At 37.9% G+C, this 24876-nt stretch overlaps 1 long non-coding RNA gene across 10 annotated transcripts in view; it reads right to left on the reverse strand.

Annotated features, from left to right (window-relative positions):
- LOC118155656 overlaps positions 1 to 24876 on the reverse strand; it is a 111688-nt gene that overhangs the window by 31240 nt on the left and 55572 nt on the right. For all 10 annotated transcript variants that reach the window (XR_004745939.1, XR_004745951.1, XR_004745935.1 and 7 more), the window contains 2 exons: positions 10667 to 10907; positions 10170 to 10287 (listed from right to left, as the gene is read on the reverse strand). This is a non-coding gene — a long non-coding RNA (uncharacterized LOC118155656). The remainder of the gene's footprint in view (positions 1 to 10169; positions 10288 to 10666; positions 10908 to 24876) is intronic.

A 24876-nucleotide genomic window follows, 5' to 3' on the forward strand; every position in this document is an offset into this window, starting at 1 on the left:
AGCGCTTGTCAGAGCTAAAATTGGGACAATGCTGTTGCCATTTTCCAAGGCTGCTCATCAAGTGTGGTATCTCAGCACACATGGGCCCTGCCCGTGGGTGGCCCGGCTGCCATGTAGTCAGAGCTGGCGTAATGCAGCCAGGTACTTGCGTTACGCACCTGTGTGTCCCGGGCTTCAGGGGTGGAGCTGGAGGGGCTGATGCACACACCGTACACACCACACCGTACTGCCAAGCAGGAGGGAGAGCCTCCTCAGGGCTTTTGAAGCAAGAGATGCTTGCCCACAGCTAAACACCTTCAGGGGCCGTCCACCCAGATCTGCCTATACATCCCTAAGGCTTCAGAGTTTTTAACCTCTTTGGGCAATCCAGGACCGTATCAGTAAGGCTGGAGAATGCTGTGCTATCTCTACTGCCAAGGCAGATTACACATAGGGAATACAGCAGACAGAAGCTTCTCTTTAAATTCTATAATATATCAAGGCACAATTTAGTCCTTTTTATGCATTTTTGGATCACTAGTATTTTGTTGCTTAGCATAATCAGAATCATTACAGATTGTGCTTGAACGCTGTTTTAAAACACTTACCCTCCTCATCTCCTTCTTTGCACGTTACCACCTTGCCTTTCTGACTTGATTAAAGTAACTCCTGGTAATAGTAATACCATGGTAGGTATGCTTAGAATACCATAGTAATACAGTAGTAATACCATGGTAGGTATGCCTAGAAATAGTTCCTTTTAGGAGTACTTCTGGGCTGTGGTTATGGAAGAGAAGGATCCTTTCTTTACAAGTAAAGTTTTCATTGCTAAAAAAATTAAATATGTCTGACTGGGTAACGTGAGAAAATAGCTGTGTTCTTGTGTTACTGTGAGCTGGCAAATTTTGTCACACGCTGTTCACTTCTAGCTTAACTTACCACTATTTGAACATAGGAACATTACCCCACATGGGCACAGAACGAATAAATCTTGCTCTCAACACACTATTTTGTCCCAGGATATATATATAAATAAATAAATAAACCAAATAATAAATCTCTGAAATCAGGAAGTAGTAGTGCAGCTTACAACAAATAAGTTTGGAATTCAGCATCTAAATTTATGCAGACAGGCTTGTTGAGACAAGGAGTAAAGAAAAAGCTAAACAAATAAACAAGGACTGCTGAGGATTGTGTTCAAACTCAGCAATAGAAATGGCCTAAAATTCCCAAAGGAAGCTTCTGGTTGTGTTGCTCTCAACAACATAGTTAGGATTTAATTCCCTCCCTAAAAAACACAGTCTATTTGCATGAATTTATCATGGAGTATGGTCACCTCCCCACATAAAATCATATGAATTTTGTAAATCTTAAAAAAGTAAGATGTAAATCTTTTGCATAAAAAGGACAATCATCTTTCTTGACATCATCTTTATGAGGATATTATAAACAACTAACAGATAGAAGTATAAGTGATTTAAATCATTTTAATTTTAAAAGGGTAGTAAAGAAGATATTCTTTCAGGATGACTGCTATAAAAGGCTTTTGCTATGGGATTTGGGTTGTGTACATGTTTTGGAGCAAGCAGTGTCAGTTGAGTTCCATCAGATCAAGCCACACAGTTATAAATAAATAAAAAAAAAAAAATGGGTATTTATATATTTAAAAGAACCTTACCAAGTGCAGCTGGCTTAAATGCAATAAGGACCTACAAATTTAAACATTAAAACTTAAGGCAAATATTAATGTCAAGAATTCTAATAGTCAAATTTTAAACCTTCAGCAGTTCAAATAGATTCTAGTAAAAAGTCTGCTTTGGACTTGTTTTGAGTTTGCGTTTGATAGAACTCCTAAGCGTTTTGCTGTGTCATAGTCAATACTTTAAGAAAAATAAAACTGGTCAATTCTTATTTTAGTTTAGTGTATTAATCCCCAGGAAACACTTTTCCCAGTTACATTTGTTAATACCTTTCTAAGAATATTCTTCATATTCTTCATGGCATTATACACTGTTTCCTTTGGGCTATTTGTCCTCTTTTGTGAGCCAAAGGGGATAATAGAATTCTTTAGGAAAAAAAAAAAAAATGTCATGTCTCCCTGGAACAATTTTACAGCTCATTTTCTTATTTTTAACACAGCAGCATGGGCAGAAGCACAGAGATCCTGTGGCACTTCAAAAAGTTCACACAAAAAAATTTAAAGGATCTTCCTTTTTAACTATACATTCTGAATATAACCTAAGCACCCTTAATTAGTCAACCCAAAAGTCAAGTCTGGAGATGATGCTGCAGCATAGACTTGTGAGTGGTGGACCTAGGATCCATGCAGGGCCCAGACCTATTATGATAATTGACCAAAATGTATTTAACTATTATTATTACATTGATGCCACCACTGCTACAGTTCACTACTAGAATCACACTATATTGGAAGAAAATACAAGAAAAATGGTTTATGCTGAAAATACTGACAGATCCTGAGGAATACTGTGTTGTCCTGTAACAGTGAAATCAGTTAAACTTTTGCTGTTACTTCTGATGAAAGTAGGACCCATCCTCTTAATTTCTGGTCTTTGCTGTAAATCAGGTTGTTGTCATGAATTATAGATCAGAGCTTTAGGAACTTACGAGTAAATGTTAAGAGACTTGCACAATTGGTATGAGACTCATATATGTGTAACTAGGGAGACAAGTCTTTCTGATTATTCATTCTGTTAATTTAAGACACTTTCTTGTGCTCAGATACTTTCTCTAATATCCCCATAAGTAAGTTTAAGATTGAAGTAAAACACTGTTTCACATTATTTTTAGAAACAGTGTCCAAAACGGTGTAACAAGAATACTATCTGTAATACCACAAAATGGGGGGCAACACAGGGTTATATACCTAGTTGTACAAAAGGGTTGCATGGCCAAAACATTTGGAATGGATCATTAGGAAGTCTCCAAATGTTGAGTTTAACAGCCAAGCAATACAATTACATCAACTGTTCTGCACTGAGGCAGTTTGTAGCATGCCTGTGAAGTGGGAGGCATTTCCCATGCCTGCTTTGGGCTGTGGTAAATCACCTAGGTTGTTCCACAGCACTGTGAGCTTACAGTTTGTCACAGCGTACTGTAGATGCCATGATGGAGAGGGGGGAGGGAGTGTGTGTCGTATATGCCTCATTTCCTTGACAGAGATTGGTATTAAAATATTGTAAATTAATCACATGTTTAAGGTAAGCATTTTCATTTTTAGGCTGTTCTCTAACAGGTGATAATGTAGAATAAATTCAATTTACTTTATTTGAGATTGTGGCAGACCACACTAGAAAAAACTGCATCAGGAGAAAAAAACAAATACTTCATATACTGTCACAAACTGAATCCCAGAGTAAATACAAGGAGTTACACCCTTATTTATTGCAAGAAAGAAATTATTTAGTTATTGCCATCACTGAAGAAGCTAGCACAATAATATGTTTATACTGCAGACAATCTTCTTGATTGTTTTATATGCAGACTTGCAGACATGCATAGCCATATTTATTCCAAAAATGAATCTACCTACTTATTTCATTTATTTGGGAATCTGATAAAAGAACTGTATGCTTTTGCTGTAGAAGATCTTCTGGATGGTTTTGACTGCAGACTTCTACCTGCCTTTTAAATTAATACTTCTGTATGCTGCACTAAGATCATTTAAAAAGAAAGCATTAGCTAAATTGGGAACTATGTAAATGATCAGAAATTGAAACTGAAATTCTCCAATAGTCTCAAAAACTACAGTAGTCTCAAAAATTGTGCTACATTGATGTCAACATACTCTTTGACAACTTTCTCTTCTAGAAGGTTTATTCATCCTGTCATTGCTTCTCTTTTTTGTAGCATAATAACAACCAAGCATTGCCTTCTCTCTGATTGCTGATCATTTTAGTTTATTCTGCTTTTTTGTGGGTTGATTTCATTGTTCTACATTTATGTTTTTTCACATTTTTATTTCTAGCACAACTACATAAAAACTCATGGATATATAAGGCAGTTCAAAGTTGTGCTTCAATGTGATAAATGATAAAATTCCAAATAGGATTTTAATCAAAGTTTGTGATTTATTAAGTAAATAGAGGCAAGCAAACAGCGCTGGGTGCGTTGGGAGTCTCTGCTCCACCAGGACGCAAACCTATTAAATCAGGTGGTTGATTTTTATACTACTAGACTAATACATATTTAACACTATTCCTAGAAAAGGCAGGGTTATTATAATTAGTTCCCAGAATCCGGACCCCCTCCGGGCACATGCGTATCAGTCTCTGGTGGTCTTCCTGGGGGTCTGTTGTGCTGAAGGCTCGTCGTCTTCCTCCCAAGCTTTGTCTTTCTGTCGTCCTTCAACTCTCCCTTTCTCCTTATTTGGTGGATCCCTTTGCCAGACATCAGAGGCTTGGGCAGCGTCTCATGCAGAAATCAGCAATTTCCAAAAAAAAACCTCCTTGGTCCTCTTATCTCCCAGACTCGAGTCTCAGTGTTCAGATTTCAAGCCCTCTATTTACATGAATTGCTAGACCTTTATTTAGCACAATACAAGAACTATGTACACTAACCACTTTGTTTTTCTTAGATAGAAAGTTACATTTCATCATGTGGCCCTAGCATTGCTTCATCCTGACACGAATCAAATGAAACACATTTCACATTCAGGAACATCAAAATGGGCTTTAGACCAGACTCTTTGTTTATACATCTGAAATCACTGCATATGGATTTCAGGTCTATGCATGCTGGTAAGAGTTTTCCAGATGTAGTCTCTCTCACATATCTAGATTGAATACCTGATAGCTGGATAACAGTCATTTAATAATAAAAGCCTACAAAAAGAAATAAAGAATCATGGTATCATAGAATCATAGAATGTCCTGAGTTGGAAGGGACCCATAAGGATCATGAAGTCCAACTCATGGCACCACACAGGTCTACCCAAAAGTTTAGACCATGTGACTAAGTGCACAGTCCACTCACTTCTTAAATTCAGATAGGCTTGGTGTAGTGACTACTTCACTGGGGAGCCTGTTCCAGTGTGTGACCACCCTCTCAGTGAAGAACCTCTTCCTGATGTCCAGTCTAAACTTCCCCTGCCTCAATTTAACACCGTTCCCTCGGGTCCTATCACTGGTGATTACAAAGAATAGGTCAGCTGCCTCTCCACTTCTTGCGAGGAAGTTGTAGACTGTGATAAGGTCACCCCTCAGCCTCCTCTTCTCCGGGCTGAACAGGCCCAGTGACCTCATATGTCTATAAATTCTGTTCACTGTACAAATAACGGTATTTAAAATAAACTGCCACGGTATTCTAATGTCATTAATGCACTGCAGAATCCTTTGTCTTGGAATGCTCTTTTTATTGATCTGAGAGAAAGCAGCATGGCTAACTTTATCTCAGACAATACTACTACAAAAAGTGTGTCACACGGCAAATATTATTTTGTTATATTCTCTTTGTGAACTACAGGCTGAATCTGAAGGCATTATAATAGCCTTATATCCCATATGCACGTATCATGCTACTTGTGAATTTCATTCTTTGGTCTAAAACAGATAGGGAAAAGGAACGCAAACAAGGTAAATGTCTAATGTGCTTCTACAGCATAATTTATTCCAGCAAAAAGTAGTATCAATTTAGGCCAGAAATATTTTTATCTTTTTTAAGATCATGGAATGCACTTTATTTTCTGAATGCTCTTTTTGTCAGGTCATGCTCCCTCGAGTAGGAGGGGCTGTATCCCAACACAAGAACAGACAACTCAAGAATTTGAAGCTCTTCTCTGTAAGTGGAACAGATACTGCCATGCCCTTTAGGGTCACATTTTTTTGAAGGAGATCATCTCTCACAGTGAAGGACCGCTGTGCAGAAGCACCCAGCTCTCTCACAAACACATGAAACAGAGGGGCCATGTTTTCTAAAGGGCTGAGCTTCTGTGTCTTGATCTATTTGGAAAATCCTGCTCCAGCTCCAGGTTTTGAATACTGTGGATACTTAGCTCTAGGTTTTTTGGCTTTAGCACAGATATGCCATCAAATCTCAGAAACCTGGAACCCAGGTGAGGACTGATCACATGGCACTAAACACACCAGTGGAAAAAAAATGAGGAACTGAGCCCTTGCTGTCAAGGGTATAACTGTTACTGTTAAATGAGCATACATGCCAGATTTAAAGAATACAGATACATGACTTTGAAAGACATAAATTAATGTGCATGCATCAGTACAACTACACAAACTGGTTTTATACTGGCACAAATTATTCACAAGTTTTGTGAAATCCTCCAAGGACAAAGGGGAGGGATGCACAGGGAATGCTTTATTAAATGTAACAATGGCTTTTCTTTGCATGTATTACTTTCATACAAAAAATTTATCTTCTTCATTAGTCATAAAGCAGATTTCAAAGATCTGCATTATTTTTCTTGAAGCTGGAAATCACCATAAAGGTGAATATTTGCTTAAGTGACATCTACAAGAAGGACTCAACTGTGGCTTAAATGGAAAAGACAAAGGGAAGTGCAAGACTGAGGGAAGCAGCACAAGATAAATATAAGACTGGCTAGGTTAGTTTTGTTCATCAGCAAATGCTACTGATCTGCAACTTCTGTTCCATTTTTTACAAGTTTCCACAACAAATACCTTCATTATATTTAAGTAACATGCATTAAGGTATTTAGAAGTCTGTTGCTGGAACTAAGTGAAATTTGTTTTGACTTGGAGAAAAAATTTCGCAACTGAAACACAACATTTAAAATGTTTTGTAAGAGACACAATCAGATGTGAAAAACATGCATTTAATGCATGGTGGATAATTCAGTACTTACATGGGATTTCTATTCAGGCCAATAGTAAGAAAAAACACACAAGCAAATTTAGATAATGTAAGTATTCGGGGTCTTGGAAGAAGAAAGAAGATGCACTCTTATGAGAAAAGATAAATTGTTCATATTTATTCCTCTGAAATTGCCTCTTATAAAATAATTCATATACAAAAGATATCAGGGTTCATCTGGCACAGTATATGTACACTAGAGTTTGTACCATTATATTTATATTTTAATACTTGATTTGAGCAGCCACTTATTAAATTTCACTACATGAGCGTCCCTTCACCCCACTTACACTTCCTGTTTTTTCCTCCTCATTTTAAAATGCTGACATCCGAGGATGGATGAGAACATTCTGTTTCACGTTATCTTTAATAAAAAGTCAGTTTCACAGCCTTGCTAGTTTAATACAGGATTTAATACAGTATTTTTTTCACTGCAGGCAGATTTCACTAAATATAATAAAATGCCTTACTTCTCTAAGGCAGTTCCCTTCATATACATCACCTTCATGCAGCTCTTTTGCCATCTTATTACAGCTTTGGAGTGTTTTACTGACCATTACAAGTTTGAGACACTTTGCAGTGCATTACTAGAAGGAATTCCACAGGCCAAAATCTTCTGCTGTGTGTAAAGGAAGAAAAGCCGCTGCAAGACACAGACACTTACAAGTCTTAATTCCTGCCTTGTTAGAATAAAGCTCCACATACAAATGACTTCTTAGTTAAGGCATTTAGGAAAACAACCGTCATCTGCATTGGATTGTCATCATTGTTGGATTTCAATTATTAATTTTTAACACTTTACCTCTAATTAAGCAGGTAAAAAGCTGCCTTCATGAAAAATGTTGTGTATATTTAAAATCCAGTTTATAAATAAATCTTTTTCATAGCTCTTTGTGCTTAAGGTTAGAAGAGATGTGAGTATACAGTGAGTTCTACCTGCACACTGTAAATATACTGCAGAAGTTACAAAGAATGCAAATGCTGTGGAATAGCAGCTTTATCTCTATTATCCTGCTAACTGCAAGATCCCTAAGCTGTAAAGCCAAGAACAATACAGATAATGAGGAATGAGTGTCAATAAAACATTAACGCCACACATCATATCATCATATATTCTGCATATGCAATGAAAATATCAAGGGAGTCTTTTTTTCTCTCTCTGCTTTCCTACAATGTAGCATGTCTGCCACTAAAACCTTCAGATGCAAAAGGAAAAATAGAAATAATATATTTAAAAATCACTAACTATAACCTAGTATATATATTTTTATATGCAGAACTCATAATCTTAAAGCTCTGTTTCTCTTGAGAGAACTAGTAACAAGTGCCACATGTCCCCAAAACTGTGACTTTCTCCTTTCCAACAGCATAAAGACTTGTTTCATGCAGATCTTAAACATGCCACTGAGCCATTTACTGTCATGGACTCCTGGGCACTAGGCTAAAGTAATTTGGTGGAGAAATTCCACATATGCAAGGGGGGAAAACTGAAATAGTTCCCTGGCAGAGATATATGTGTGGGTATGCACACGTCTTGTTAAGAATAGCTTTAAGTTACTAAAAGAGATTACAGAGGCTCTTCCAGAGATGGAAGAGGCGTCTTGGTAAGCCAGCTACTAAGTCAAAGATCTATGACCAATAACACTTTATTTACAGTCACTGTCCAAACGTATATATGTGAGGACATTACATACACACACACAAGAGTAAACTATCATTCTAAATCTACTGAGGAAAGTAGGTGTTGCCTCTACTATGGCTCAGGAAATAACGGATGTTGCCCTTCTCTTGACAATGAAATTCTTAACTTGGGAACAATGAAGGCCTGATGACATTCAGCAAAACAGTCATCTGCCTTAGCTGCCAAAAAAACAAGTGCTGAGACTGAAAAATATAAGCCAATTTCCTAAACTGAGTTGGTCTGTCTCACACACCCTGTCCACACTGAGGGATAGTTTCCTGATCATCCAATCCAGAGGAATGCTGCTGATGTGCTCTGCAGCTCCCTTGCCACTTATATGCCCAGGGTCTTCATCAAGGAAAGCATGGTCACAACATGCAGTCAGCTTCCAGCAAGGACATACAACTGGGAGCCAGGGTACAAAGCAAAGGACATCTGCCCCTTAGAAAACAACCTGTAAAAATCTCTTGGCAGCAGCGGACAACAGACTCAGTTGTAGTGGTGCTAGACAACTCCAAGTTCTATTTAAGCCTACTATTTCTAAATTAACTCCTACCATCTCCATACCCATACAATCTATTTTCACACAAACTTGAGAAAGCTAGTCAGTCTAACCTGACTGGTTTCTTTTCTTATGCTTATAAGAGGAAGATTCAGTGAAAATCATAAATGCTATGTAAATTTGCTGTAAACATCATATCAATCACAAAACATAGACAAGTACTAGAGGAAAAAAATGATGTAAGATTTTTAAAGCAGATCGTCTTTTTCATTCATGCAAGAAACACAAACAGCTACATGTAACATTATGAACGCTTTTGTTTCCTATGTTTCTTTAGAAATGTGTAAATTAGAAAAATGCAAGGGAAATGCAGAAGGAATAATTTTGAGAATTAATCATTTCTTTTAGCTATCCAAACAACTACAGATAATATTGTTCTAACATTTATTTTCAAAGGCAGTCTCACAATAGGTGATGTAAATGATTAATTTATCATCAACAATGTCAGGAATGGTGGATTTCTATTAGATGAGCAGAATATAATACAGTGCTAATACCCACTCCAAGTGTGTATCAGAAAAGACATCACTAGCTCCTCCAACTCTGCCGGGCTAACTAAACTCTTTTATTGTTATGAGAAGTTCACACAGCTCTGATTTTGCAGATGTTATAACCATGGACACCCATTCTCACATCGGAAAAGTTTACATACTAAGAATAGAGAATGAGATAAATCTGACAATGTACTGATTCTTGCCTTTGTCTGAGTAGTGTGTTTGATTAAAAGATGCTGCTCTCTAGCACTTATCCTCTCAGAACACTGCAAAACAGCTTTAAGAGGGGCTGAAAAGGTCTGAATGGACATACCTGATTTTGTCTGAGTCAGAAAATGCAGTCCTTTGATATTCAGAAGTACAAAAATATCTATGTTCTAGTGAGTGAGAGAAAAAGTTGACAAAATACTACTCATAACTAACTTATTTGCTATGTTCCCTCAGCTCCACATACCCTTAGGACCACATGTTTAAACTGAATAACCTTTGCTGTTATGGAAAAAAGGAAAATGCTAGAACAAAATATATGAAAGCCTTTACAGAAAGAATTATATACTCACAAAAGGGAAATCAAATGTTAAAACAAAAAAAATGCATGAGTTACCTAATTCAAACTCTTCGACAACTCCTTCTTCCTTTCAGTTGATGAGAAAGAATGATGATCACATTTTTGCCTTCCTGTGCTGTGTTTGTTACATGCTTGTGCACAGCTTGCTTTACTTCTGGAAGACGACAGACCATGTAGAAATTCACCGCTGTGATTTCCTGACTTGCCTGATACTGTGGCAAGTATTTATCCTGCCCTAATCTAATTCAAAATATTTTCTAATACTGAAAAAAATAAAGCTGATAAAATGTGTTGACCCTTTTAGATTATCATTACAATGGAAATCATGTTCTGAAAAGGTTAAGCGTGTACCAAATACAAAATACCTGTATTAGCTATAAGTTGAAAAAAAAATGGTTCAGGAGCTCTTGTAATCTTTTCTTTGGTTTAAATGGGTTGCTAAATGGAATTATGTTCATCAATCTCCTACAGAATATATTTAATTTTATAAGCAGCAATAAAAGTTAGATTTGCCTTCAGCTGAAAACTCTTACCTACTTTTTTATTCTCGTTAACTTCAGTTTAAGGACAATTCACATGAGAAAGGCTTTGCCAGAGTGGGTCTAAGTTTGGCAACGGGATATGTACTGAAGAATGTAAAAGATGGAAAGTACAGAAACAGAGGGAAAGTACAGTACAGAGGGAAATCAGCTAAAGATTTTCCTTTCAAAGGCAGAATCCTCCTTTGGTGGCCTTGCATGACCTTCTCCACCTTGTCCATCTCGAGGCAGTTTACTGCAGAAGGAGCAAAGGAAAGGGAGGATAATTATCAGTAGACAAGAGTGCTAGAGAGAAGGAAAGGTTGGGATTGTCTATTCTGGCAGCTACTAAGCAAGGGCAAAAGTCGGGTGGGTACATTTGGAGAACTCATAGGTTTTGTGCACACATGGCAGGGTAGCTGTGCCACTTCCAGAATCATGTTCATGGCAGTGCTATGACTTCTGACTGAATGCTCTGTATGCTAACCTGACACAGTATCTTTATGTTAAAAAATAGTTGAATCTCATATAGATTAAATAGAGAAACCAGATTTCTTCCGAGTTCTTCAAGGCTTTCTGAGCAAACATCTAAACTTTTTGCTTAGAAAGGCATTTTATCAAGGACCTCAGAAAGGTCTATTTTAAATATTTATTACATGAACATGCTGTTAAATAAAGGCAGCGATGTTTGTGCAGCACTCCAAACTTGCAGCACAGGTATCTGTGCTCCCAAAAGGGAGGCCTGTTCATTCAGGTCAGGTAGGTACAGGTGCACATGCTGAATGTCAGAGCTACCTCATTGTCTCACCCTCAGGAGCAGAACAAACCCTCTCCTTATTGCCATTGTGCTGCAGGTTGCTACATTCCCAGAGTAACACATCTCTCTAGAAAACAGCGCTGTCTGACAGCTAAGCCTTTACAACATGAACTATGTTCCACAGTACTACATTCACACAGGACCCTGGGAGGCTCAAATAGGAACCTCCAACTTGCCTTCCAAGTTGGCCTCAAGCTGATTTTGCCTGAATTTTCATCTTCATAAAACACGGAGAAAATATCCTTCTGTCAAAAAGACTTGTACGACCTGCCAATTACTACTTTGAAATCCTCATATGCTAAGGTCATGTATTGTTGCAAAGACTCTGATGGTGCTCATACATGTTTAATGGTTCCCATCACCTCAACAGGATGTCTCATATGAGTAAAGTGAGTCAGAAGTAAGAGTTTGCAAGACCAAAGGCCTATAATTCTATCTTATTTGTAGTTTACAGTAAGGGCAGAGAGGGACGGGCTCCTAAAAATCAATCAGAGCATTTCTTGATGAGACGAATGAATGATATTCTATCCAACAAATGCCACCAGGAAAGTGGAGAGTTGTGGCTGCTGCAAACTCCACTTATTTCCTCAGACTGGGCTCCTCAAGCTGTCCATGCTTACTTCTGTTGGCTTACATTTGCCTGGACCTTTTTCATGTACCAGCTGGTATTTACCCCAGTGTGACACATTGTAGATAAACTGACACAGAGTGTGCCCTCTCCCCATTTTACACTGATTATAGACACTTCTTTTTATAAACAAACAAACAAAACCATGATATGCAACTGATGTTCATAATTTTTAGGACTGTCTTTGCAGGAAAAAGGAGTTCTTTAAATAAAAACGGGACTTAGAAGTGTTTCTTTCAGTAGCTGCTAAATTTATTCAATAATGTTACAGCTTTTTTGTGTGCTGACTTGTGATGTAATTCTGGTTTCTGTGTCAATAATACTTTGTTTCCAGAATACAGGTTAAATTTCTCATAAAGTTAAAATGAACCTTAGCTAGAAAGGCAGGATTGACCAAAGCCCCGCATCCTCCGGAATGATCTGAATGCCGGTACCCAGCCACCTCCGGCTTTGCCTCAGCAACTTTCTCTTACTGCCTTCTGCAATCTTCTCCTCCCTTTAACAAGAATGTTTTTAAACTTGAGCTCTTCATTTCCAGTTCCAGTGTTGAGGGACTATATTTGAAAGAGCTTTGGCTTTCATTAGCAAATCATCGGTACTGACAAAATCACAAGCAACAAAAAAAGCACATCAGCATGCTTTTCAGTGCTGTCACTATCTGACGTCTTCTCCTTCCCTGAGCTTTTTGTGTTTTGGGGGATTTTTTTGTTGTTGTTGTTTTAATCAGTGAAACTAGACTATTGAGCTTTGAGAAGGAAAAGAGAAATAGTCCTTTCATTTTATAATTAGTGGAAATTCAGTAGTAGCATTAACAGCTGTCTCTTTCAAAGAAGTGCTTAGCATAATCAATGCACGAGCTATAGCACAGACTGGGAAGAAACACTCGCAGCAACGTGTTTCGCATCCACACCGGTGACACACCAGCAAATGGTTTTGAGTAAGGAATGGCCCAAACTAGTTGTTCAGCAGGCTAATGGCTTTGTTTTTCTCTTTTCTTGAATTCAACTTTTCATTTTTTACTTTTTGATTAAAAATGTGGAGGAAAGAAGGCGCAAGAGAAGCAGACAGAAAAACAGACAGAGTGTCCCACATGATGAGATCAATTAGGCAATCATTTTGGACATGTTCAGACAAAGAAGGTGGTCTCCTTGGAAACTGCAATCACATGCACACACACTCAGAATAACTTCTCCCACATTCTATTCTCTGTTCTGTACAACAAACTTGGATGTAAGCTCTGAGGGACAATCACATGGACAGGCTTGTCAGCATAACAGATTCCACAAAACAGATCTCTTAGGCTCCACTCCAACAAATTTGGAAAAGATTGGCTTATTAAAAGGTGTATCAGGAGTGTGGCAAGGAAGGGGCAGGCATAGCTTCCAGTATTTAAAGACCAAAATTGTGACTTTCTGGAAAACAAAATGGTATGAAAGTACCACTTAAATTATTGAAAGGCTTCAGAAAACTCTCAGACAGAAAATAAAAGTTGGAGAATGTTACATGTTGTAGTGGGTTTACGTGGCAAGGTTTTGGTAGTAGGGGGCCATAGGGGTGGCTTCTGTGAGAAGGATCTCGAAGCTGCCCCATGTTTGGTAAGGGCCCCACTGCTGACCAGAACTGAGCCAATAAGTGATGTTGTTTGTGCCTCTGTGAGAGCATATTTAAGACACAAAAAAAAAACAAAACACTGCGCCACACAGCAGCTGGGAGAGTTAGAGGAGTGAGGAACAGCCTTGCAGGCGCCAAGGTCAGCGAAGAAGGAGGGGGAGAGGTGTTCCAGGCGCCGGAGCAGAAGTCCCCTGTGGCCTGTGGTGAGGACCATGGTGAAGCAGGATGTCCCCCTGCAGCCCATGGAGTACCATGGTGGAGCAGGGTTCCACGCTGCAGCCTGTGGAGGAGACCACGGTGGAGCAGGTGGCCCTGCACCGACAGAGACTGCGGCCTGTGGAAGACCCCTGCCGGAGCAGATTCTGGGCCGGACCTGCAGCCCGTGGAGAGGAGACCACGCAGGAGCAGGTGACCTGGCAGGAGCTGCTGCCCGTGGGGGATCCAGGTTGGAGCAGTTTGCTCCCGAGGGATGGACCCCGTGGTACGGACCCATATCTGGAGCAGTTCTTGAGGAGCTGCTGCCTGTGGGCAGCCCATGCTGGATCAGTTCAGCAAGGACTGCATCCCGTGGGAGGGACCCCACAGCACAGGGGACGAGAGTGACTGAGAAGGAGCGGCAGAGAATAATTTCTATAGACTGACCATAACCCCCATTCCCCCGTTCCCCTGCACCGCTCGGGGGGAGGAGGTGGAAGAGGGTGGATGGGGGGGGAAGGTGCTTTTGGTTTCTTTGCTCTGTTTCTCACTTCTCTAGCTCGTTAGTAATAGGCAATAAATCTTACTATCTCCCTATGCTGAGTCTGTTTTGCCCATCTCGATAATTACTGCGCGATCTCCTCATCCTTATCTCAACCCTTGAGCCCCTTTCCCCTGTTCCTCTTTGAGGAGTGGGAGTGAGAGAGCGGCTGTGGCGGAGCTCGGTCGCCCACCTGAGCAAAACCATCACACATGTCTAAAATGAAATAGTAACTTTACTACTGGAACATGGAAAAATCCCACATACTTAGTAGCTGTATTTTTTTTTTCAATTTGAAAAATAAAGGGAACAACAATTTATATTCACCTCTAAAAAAAATACTTCTTGAGAGCATGGTGTTCTTTTTCACCAGAAGTATTTTACTACTTAAGCAGAAAAAGATCCTAGCCCTTTCTTCAAAACAGTGATACAACCTTCTGTGTTATGAGTGATAAAGTGAGATGTTACAAAAATAGGTATGAACTTTATTAACTATTATAGTGACAAAAGGTGGCAATTTAAAACAGATGAGAGCAAACTTAACGTCTTTTTCAAGTACAATCACATAAAGCTAGACTCTCTAAAAATAAAATATTTCCGAGACTTCGGTAACATTAGACACATAGTAGACTTTTTACCATTTTAATAGCCTTTACAAGATTGTAGTATAGCTTAATTAATATAACAGAGACTTTTTACACAGTACTCAGATGAGACACAAGCTGGAATGTAGTTTTATGTAAAATTAGGTGAAATCTCTTCCTTAGCAATCTATTTATAGGCTTCAATTAACCTTAAAATGAACTTTGCTTTTTCAGGTAAAAAGACAAAATCTTCTAATTCGAAGCTTTTACAACCACACAGTGCCAATATAAGCACTGAAAGGGCCAACTAACCATAGAAGAAAAAAGGTAATTTACCAGAGCTCCCATTTTACCTTGTACAAAAGTTCCACACTGCAACTCCCTGGCAGGACTTTGGCAGCAGCTTAAAAGTTAACATAAAATAACATGTCATGGCACATATATCAGGACTGTAACCATTGGTGGAGACCAAACATACAATCTAATACTACTTGAGTAACATTGAACTCTTCAGCTGTTCAATAATAAAGGTATTATTAGTTTTGGAATGATAATGAAAGATGAAGGAATCCCCTCCCCCCCCCCCCCACTCACAAGGACAATCACTTTTTCACATGTTGTAGTGCTGTAGTAAGTTTTTCCTTTGTCACCTGAAAGCAGTTGCAAATTGGAGCACAGAATAAATCATTACAAATGCTTTAAAAAGGACAAAATAGAGACAAATGGTATCTAAATTTAAATTTTGAGCTGAAAACATATTTTGCAGTAAATAGCTCCAATGGAAAGGTTTACATAGGTTTCTCTTACAATTTTGTTTCCCAAAGGAAAATCAAAACAGGAGCACACTTGTAATCTCCTTCTACCAAAAAAACTTTTTTTGCAAAGGGTACATTTTGCAATATATTTTTTAAACTGAGCCTAAGACCCAGAATAAGCACTTTTTCTTGCAAGAAACAGAATCAGACCACAAAAGCTCTACTTCTCTAAAATTTCAATTTATTGACTTCATCTATTTAGTTTTGCAACTACAACACATCCTGCCTCTAAACTATAATTGGATAGGTTTAAAAGCATAAATTCTTAAATTCATAAAACTACAAAGAAAACATTTTCATTAAAGTAAAAAAAAGTCCAGAGTTACAGAGCTGCTGTAGAGTTTAATGTGAGTCTTAAGGGCTTCAGAGATACCTCATTTCTGCAACAGTCCCTGAGCCATCCTTTGCACATGCTTGATATGTGTTATTAGTAATCTCAGATTAAGTACAGAGAATTACTCTGTGAGAATACATAGAAGGGGATTCTTGGACCTATTTTCAAAGTTAAACAGCTAGCCCTGCTAGCAGAAGGTAAAATTGATTTGTGTATCTTGCAAATCAAATCTCTGTGTGCTTTTAATAATAAAGGCTTCTGAAGGTCAACTAGCAAGTACTTTTCAACATTCACCATTTTGGCCATTTTATTCATCAGTTATGATTTCACTGAAACATTTTTCATATGGAATGGTGGAAATACGGTCTAAATATGATAGCAGTCCCCCTTAAATCTCCTCAGAGCAATTAGTCATATAAAGTACTTAAGTTTTGTACAAGCATGACCACCCATTTTAGAGATTCTTTGGTTCAACCTACTGCATAGAAATGTTCACAAGCCTAGTCACACAGGCAGTCAAAAATATCTAGGGTTTTAAGAGTTCTTCTTGGCAATCTGTTACCCTATAATAATATAGCATGTTTACATTTTGATTTTATATCCTTGCATAAGGGTGATCCTACAGGGCATTTTAGAGCAACAACATCTCTTTTTCAGGGACTGTTGCTGATGTCTCTCAGAGACAGAACAGGTGTTTCTTCCACTCCCTGTTATACAGGAGTCTCTGCTACCAGGCTTTCTTAGGGATCTGCTGGCCAGGTGAAATGATAGGGTGGTAAGAAGCTGGTTGAGTGCATGCAGAAGTCAGACATTCATCCACAAACATCTGCTTTCTCCCTTTGCAGAATCACATGGTTGGGAGAGTAAGGGAAGGAAGGTGATGGGTGAGAATAATTAACTCGTTTCCAGTTCCTGTTTCCTCACTCGCTCTATCACCAGCTTTCCTAGACATCCTGAGAACTCTCTTCTGAGATTTCACTTTTCCCTGTTGAAATCTCAGTATCCTAATCCATTTCAAGGGGGTATATTGCTTGTTGTTGCCATTGTCCTAAGTAGTGAAGAGTCTTCCACTTGGATGCAATTTTTAAAAATATTTAATTATATGCTACATAATCACACTACCTTCATTTCTATTTCAGATTACTAGAAAGGACACATCATATACTTGTTGCAAACCAGAATACCATTCGACAACTTTTCCAAGACGAATATAGTTCTCTTTTTAAGAACTAGGTGTTGATCTGAAATAAAAGCACTCTGTAAATATCTTGTGACACAACTGGTTTTACTTTACCATGCACAGCCAGGAGAGACCATGATTTTCTAATATAAGATGCAAAGTCCCGCAACAAAAACAATGAACTTCTACCTGAAATAGTATTTGGCAGGTTTGTTTGTTCATTTGTTTTTCCAAAGACTTGGAAACCTCATGTTTAAATTTTTTTCTTCTGTAGCACAGAAAACCACCATTGTGGAAATACTGATAAAGAACATATGGGCACTTGCAGAAGCATGGATAGCATTTCTGTCCATTCTAAGTCTGCTTTGCAGGCTACCATCAAAGTCCTCACTATGCTTAACAGTGTTCCTTTGGAGGAATTATTTACAGAATAATGTAATATACCCTTAATGTAATATACCTTTATATGAAAAGTAGATTTATGCCACTGTGAATAGGAGACAGTATGCATGGGACTGCATAAACCACACTGGGGAGGTTAGCAGAGAGCAGATTGAGCTGCAGAACCCTTGGTAGATCTATGGTAACTCACAGGGCTTTCCCCAGGCACATCTCAGAGCAGACTTCAGTTTTGTACCAGAACACTTATATGCTTTACAACAGGTTTCATGTATATTTTACAGATTATGAAACCAAAAGTGATACTGATATAAATTACAGATAAGTAATTTCATTATGCATACAGAGGTCTGTGAAAAAGCTGAGAATAGAATTCTTTCCTCTTACTCTCTTAAACACAGCTCCTCCCAGTTATCACAGTCTCCCAAAGACCAAAGCTAAGCCTTCTCTAAATGTGAGTAAATCCTTCAAAATGGATCCTCACATATCAAGTATGATTTGGTGCATTTCTTCTGTCATAACTCATAAACATGACATTAAAAGAAATTTTAAAAATATCACTCTACTCTTAAAGGCAAATTTTTAATACATTTTACATTTAATACATTTGATTAAGATATTAGAAATTTTAGAAATATTAGAAATTCACACTCAGTATTCCTGTCTCAAAGAATGGAATAGGAGGCAACAGCATGCAATATTATGTTTTTGATTAGGTAAACAGTGTCACCTAGAAGTTTGCACAGAGCCAGTAATCCCATGATAGAAAATTCTTGCTGCTGTTCAACATAGAAAAAGTAATTCAATAATCAGGTGAAAATCACTCCTCCTTTACAATGTCATGTATGTGCTACTGTACTGACTTGTTCAGAAAAGATTTAAGTAAAGGAAGTCAGACAGAAACCAAGCTACAAGCAATTGGCCTAGTATAAGCTTAACTGTAAATTCAGTAAAGGCAATGAAAAAATCCATCGTTCAAATAATAATACTAACGGCTACATGTCTGTTGCCTAGGAAGTTACAATATATCACCTATTCTCTCATGACCCCATACCCATATGTTTAGGTACTCTAGTTTTGTACATATGGAAAAAATAAAGAACTCTTTTTTATTGCCCCAAGTTTCTGCACATTTTCCATTCTCTGCTACACTGTTGACCCACACAGATGAAAGGATGACATAGATACCATGGTGGGATCACTGCTTTCTCTAATTACACTGCAGACAAATGGAGGAATGCTAAACGGGGCTTAACAGTCAGTCTCTTGGTGTTGCCAAAGTGCTAATCAGATGCTTTGTTGGTAGATGAACTCTAAAGTCTGGGATGACTCTGTGATGAGTCATCTGGACATCGTTCCACTCCTAACCTCTAATGTGAGCCTGCTAAGAATTTGGCAGTACTGGCCCAAGTAACCTGACCAGGTTGTTTTCTGCTATTTTCATTTTCTTGGATAGAAAGACGAAGACCGTCCTGATTTACATCTGAGAAATATTTTGTGTTTTCCAAAACAAAACAACAATAAAAAAATAATGTGATTCAGTCTGGATTACTGATAAGGTGAGCCGATGTTCACTGAAGTCAATGAAAAAAATAATTCCAGAGGTATCAGTGAGTCTTCAATGAGTTCAGTAATCAGGCCCTTGAAGCCTTCCTAAATGACAGATCAAACCAGAAACATACGAGGTGGCATTTTTCTTGTAAAACAGTTAGGCTGTGAGTTAAAAATTATACTGACAACTTTCAGTTACAGAAAGTCACTTAGCAATGAACTTGGACAAATAAAAAGATGGAAGCTGAATCCCAGAAGAGTTGCGTACTTTTCATTCTAAATAGATATAGAAAAAGTATACCTAATATTAAGGAAACTGCAATCTGAACAAAAAATGACTTCTATACACATTACTAAATTTTAGAATCACAATAGGAATTTTGTATGCTAAATGTGGTTATTTTAATTCTATACTGGCACAAGGACATTTTTTGCTAGATGTTCCTAGCTATGAAAATATACATATGCATTTTTAAGTTTTACTTTTGGAAATACATAAGGTATTTAATGTTATTAAGTATTGCATATTTTGAAAAAGGACAAAATAACGTACAAATCAGAAGAGCAATTCAGGTATCGAAACAGAAACAAGAAATGGATTAAAAGCTGACATGCTCTTTGACCCACCTCCACATGGCAGCATATGTTCAGAGATGAAAGTGCAACTATTAGCTGATGTTATTCGCAGTGTCAACTGCTGTTCATGCATGTGAATTTGGGACTCTTGTTCAAAAAGCCTATCTGTCTGGCCCAATGTCAGACATTTTACAGTGTCCTGGGGACAGATGGAATAGCTGACAACAGATTGGGTCACACCCCTTGCAGATTTACTGGAAGGAAGGCTACTCTTTGGCCTAATGGCAAGTTGGGCTCAATTTTTCTCCCCAAGGAGAAAGCTGCTGAAGCTTGTGCCTGAGGCATGGACTTGTACACAACTTGTGGTGCGGTAGAAGAGTAGGCTCCAGATTTTAACTCTCTGCCATATGTAACCTGTTTGTTCAGGCTTTCTCAATAAACTCATGGATTAAGCAATATCTCAGAAGGCTTTCAGAAGCAATGTCTCCCCATCATACAGAAACAATGATAAAGAAGAATTCCTCTCCAGCGCTGTGTTCAGCTGTGCATACTTCAGCCAGTTTCTACAGATTCAAAGAATATCTGTGTTTGGAAGGGATATCAGAAGGTCTCCAGTCTCACCTCCTGCTCAACATAGGGGTAGAAATTAAGTTAGACTAGGTTGTCCAGGGCTTCATCCAGATGTGTTTGAAATCCTCCAAGCTGGGGAATCCACAACCTCCCTGGGAAAACTGTTCCACTGCTTGGCTGATCTCATGGTGAAAAAGTTTTCCTTACATCCACTCTGAACCTCCCATCTCAATTTACATTTACTGTCTCTATATGCTACACTTTCCACTGCTGTGACTCCACCATCTCAATAACCCCTTCTGCATATTGAAATACCACTATCAGAGCCTCATGTCCTCCAAAGCTTTTTCCTCTGGGCTTAACAGACACAGTTTCCTTAGCCTCCCATTCTAGGACAAAAGCTGTAACCCTGATCATCTTGATGGCCCTTTGCTGAACTCTCTAGTTTACCAAGGCCTTTCTTTCACTGAAGGGCCCTAAACTGGATGGAGTTTTCTAGATGAGGTCTAAAGAGTGGTATATAAGTAGAGAGGGGGAAGGATAGTATCTTCCCTCAATCTATTGACTATGATCTTGTTAATACAGCCAAAGATTCCATTAGCCTTCATCACTGCCAGGTTGCAGGGCTGACTCATGCTCAGCTTGCTGTCTGCAAAAGATGCCCAGGGCTGGTTCTGCAGAACTGCTCCCCCAGCCTTTATCATTGCAGGGTGGGGGTGTGGGAGTGGGGTGGGGTCTCCCTCCCAAGTACATCTCCCTCCCCTTTGCATTAATTCCTGTTGAATTCAGTAGGGTTCCTGTTGGTCTGCTCCTCCTGCCTGTCTAGATCCCACTCCTCCAACCTGTCAAGGTCCTTCTGGATGGTAGCTCTGCCCTCAAGAGCCCCTCAAGAGTCTCCACAACTGCAGGAATAGCTGCAAATTTCATCTGCATTCACTCCATCACCTCCTCCAGGTAACTGCCAAAGGTGTTAGACATGTCTCAGGAGAGCCCCCTATGGTATTCCCCTTGTCACTGACCTCTGGCTAGAGTACAGCCAATTAATCACTGCATCTGAGGCCAATCATCCAACCATCTGCATTTTTTAAAATGTATCTATACATCCACCCATCCGGTTCATAACATTCTACGATGGACACAATAATATTTGGGAGACAAAAAAAAAATAAAAAGTCTTGCTAAGCTAAGATAAATGCCATCTACTGCTCTCCTTTATTCACAGCCTCATCCATCTGTTTTATCATAGAAGGCCATCAGTGTAACCTTGGTAAATCCATGCTGATTTTTTTCCAGTCACCTTCTTATCTTTCCAAATAATGTATTTGTATTTATTATTTACTCAGTGCCTCAACATACAAACAGTAAGATGTACGCCTGTAGAAGACACCAACACGTTGGTTTTATCACTGAAACTAGCAGCATAGATACTGCTTCAAGTACTGTTATCATGCCTGTACACACCATGAACAAAGCCTTTTCCTTTGTACCCTATGAAGCTTTGCTGCTCAGCACTTGCCACAGCATCAGTCATGAAGAGGTGTGTATGCATATGTACATGTATGTATATATACAAATAAAAACATAAACCAGTCATTTTTCATCCTCCATTTTCTTCTTTAAGAGTTGTTAAAATACAGTATTCACTCAGGTGCTTTTTAGACTGCTGGTCAATTCTGATCAGCTGAAGTGTTTTAAACATACTGCTGTACTGCTATGAACTCTAACTGCAAAGAGTAAGACAAATAAAGCATTTCCTACTGCTTTCAAAATAACAAATATTAATAACTGATTCTAACATATACTTTACATACTGTAATACATACTATAGCTCTTATGAAAATATTCTATAGCATTTATTATGCAGGTTACAACCAACAGTTACACGTGGTGGTCTGCTACAGAATTACAGATGATCAATTAAATTTCTCTAAAACAAAAGCATGGTAATGAAATGTATATGCTTTTCAAATTATTTCTACAGAAAAACACACATTTATTTAATCTCCATGATTTTTACAGCCTTTTCCCACAGAGGAATATTGCCTGAGATGAAAAATAACACATGCAACCTTTTTAAAGCAAGTCTCATACCTGCATGCTCTTGAGACTACGTTCTTGTTTCTGCTGGTAGGTGTTATATACATTTGTAATACAGACCATCTGATAAGTGTTTTCCAAGACTACTACTTCCACATGAACAGAAATAAATTCTCAGTACATGGATGTCACAGTATAAAGACAGTAATTGAAAACCAAATTTAGAAGTAAAGTATCTAGAAGCAGCATAAACATAATGGAAATTATGTTTATTAAATATAATAAACATAATAGACATATTATAATAATAGACATATTATATCCATTAAACATAATGGAAATTATGTTTATTAAATTAAGAATCACTGCCAAAAGGGATAAGCTGACCATACTATGAGAAATGTAATATAATGCAAGAGAAAACTGACCTTTCCAAATGTCTGAAACTATCAGAAGGGTTTGGGTTGTCTATTTTTTTTTTTTTTTCCTGTTCACATTTATAAGTAAATGCTGTAATGATATACACAATTAAGCTAATTAATTCTCATAATTATTTAATAATAATTTTACAACCACAGTTGTGAAAACCCCAAATTTTGCACCCTTAAATACTGGGGAAATTAGAACTAATATTTTTTGAGATATTCACCATGATTTCTACTTCCACCACTTGAAGGCAAACATACTTGATAGTGAATTGTCTTGAAGTCCTATTTTAAGTTACAGTCATACTAATTTCAAGATTACATTTTCTCACACGTTTTTAGTGCATCTTTGGATTACATATGGTTATTCATAAATAAATATTAGTTACTTCTGATGATGCAAATCTATAAAAGACTGAGATGAAATTTATTCTACCTTTCTATCTTATTCTGCCTTTTCTACTATGTGTTACTTTATTTTAAATACATTGCTCGAATCCTGATTAATAGCTATGGTTTTATTTTCAAATGGTAGATTGTTTTTGCACTCAAAAACAAAGTAGTCCCGTGTTGTTATATAACATCAAGGAGATTTTACAAGCGCTCTTTGCTCAGTTTTTCCTTTTTTTTTTTTTTTTTTTTTAAAGTTATTAAATTCCACTCAGAACTCAACTTCAGATGTAGTTATACCCAGAAAAACATGTAGTATTCAAACACTGTATTATCAGAAGCCCTCCTCTATCTGCTGTGCAGTTTGGGTATTTTTACATTAACTTCACAGAAATATGCAATAGAAAAATCCAGAAGAAAATAAACTAAATAGTATTTTCCACCTACAAGTGAAACTTTGCAAATTGATAACACTGGATTTCAGAAGTTTGAGATGATTAACAGATCCTAGCAAAAAGCTCTTTTTAAAAAAATAACATCAAGTATTTCAGATTGTTAGCTTTTACAACATTTATTTAACATTTGAGAAACTTCAAAATGGGAAAGGAGAACAGCAAATAAAAGAGATTGATAAACAAGAATGGGATTTCATTATTGTTCAAAAGTTCAAATGACACCTGCAGTAACATCTCCCAACTTCTGCTGAGAATAAGGGAGAAGATTGAAAAGAGACTGTAAAAGACCATCTTGCAATGCAATCTATTATGCTAAAGTTAGACAGCTCTATCCATTTTAAGAGCCAAGGGCTTGTTACATAAAATATTTATTTCATGGAATCAGACATCTCTTAAGTAATAAACCCCTGTGTGCAGGAACACCTCCTTCTTGCAGCATTGTTTTTCACTCCTTTCTAAAGGCAAAAATAATCTGGCTGGAAGAAATGAGACAAGTCTGCAAAACAGGTGAATGAAACGCACAATAAAATCTTCATTCTCGTAGCATAAAGAGCTGGAAGCAAAGATTAGCAATGGTGAGCAACACCACAGAAGAGCGGTATGTAAGAACAGGAAGAAGACTGGAAAGAATACTGCAAGTAGCTACAACAGATCAAACCTCCATCCATTAAGTAACTACAAGTGCGAGTTTCAGCAGTACGTTATTAGTCTCTCAGAAGCATATTTTTTCCTTTTGAAATACAGGTATTTTCTACTTACCAGAACACAGTAGAATTCTTCAGTTGAAAAGAACTAATCTATTTACAACTGAAGTTATGCCCCTTCCCTCTGAGACATCATCAACTCCATTTCAGTTACTCTCCATGCTTACTGACTGGATACATAACAGGACCATTGAGAAGGAATCACACTTAAAATAAATGAGTTTTCAAAACTTTTAGCCATGGCTATATGCAATCTCTTTAGCATACTGAGAAAGCCAAGATAGTGGGACATTTCAGAATTCCATGCTTGTGCTGACAAAACCTTTCTTTCTTTCTTCTTTCTTTCTTTCTTTCTTTCTTTCTTTCTTTCTTTCTTTCTTTCTTTCTTTCTTTCTTTCTTTCTTTCTTTCTTC

The sequence above is a fragment of the Oxyura jamaicensis genome, chromosome 1, assembly GCF_011077185.1.
Source record: "Oxyura jamaicensis isolate SHBP4307 breed ruddy duck chromosome 1, BPBGC_Ojam_1.0, whole genome shotgun sequence".
Lineage (NCBI taxonomy): Eukaryota > Metazoa > Chordata > Aves > Anseriformes > Anatidae > Oxyura > Oxyura jamaicensis.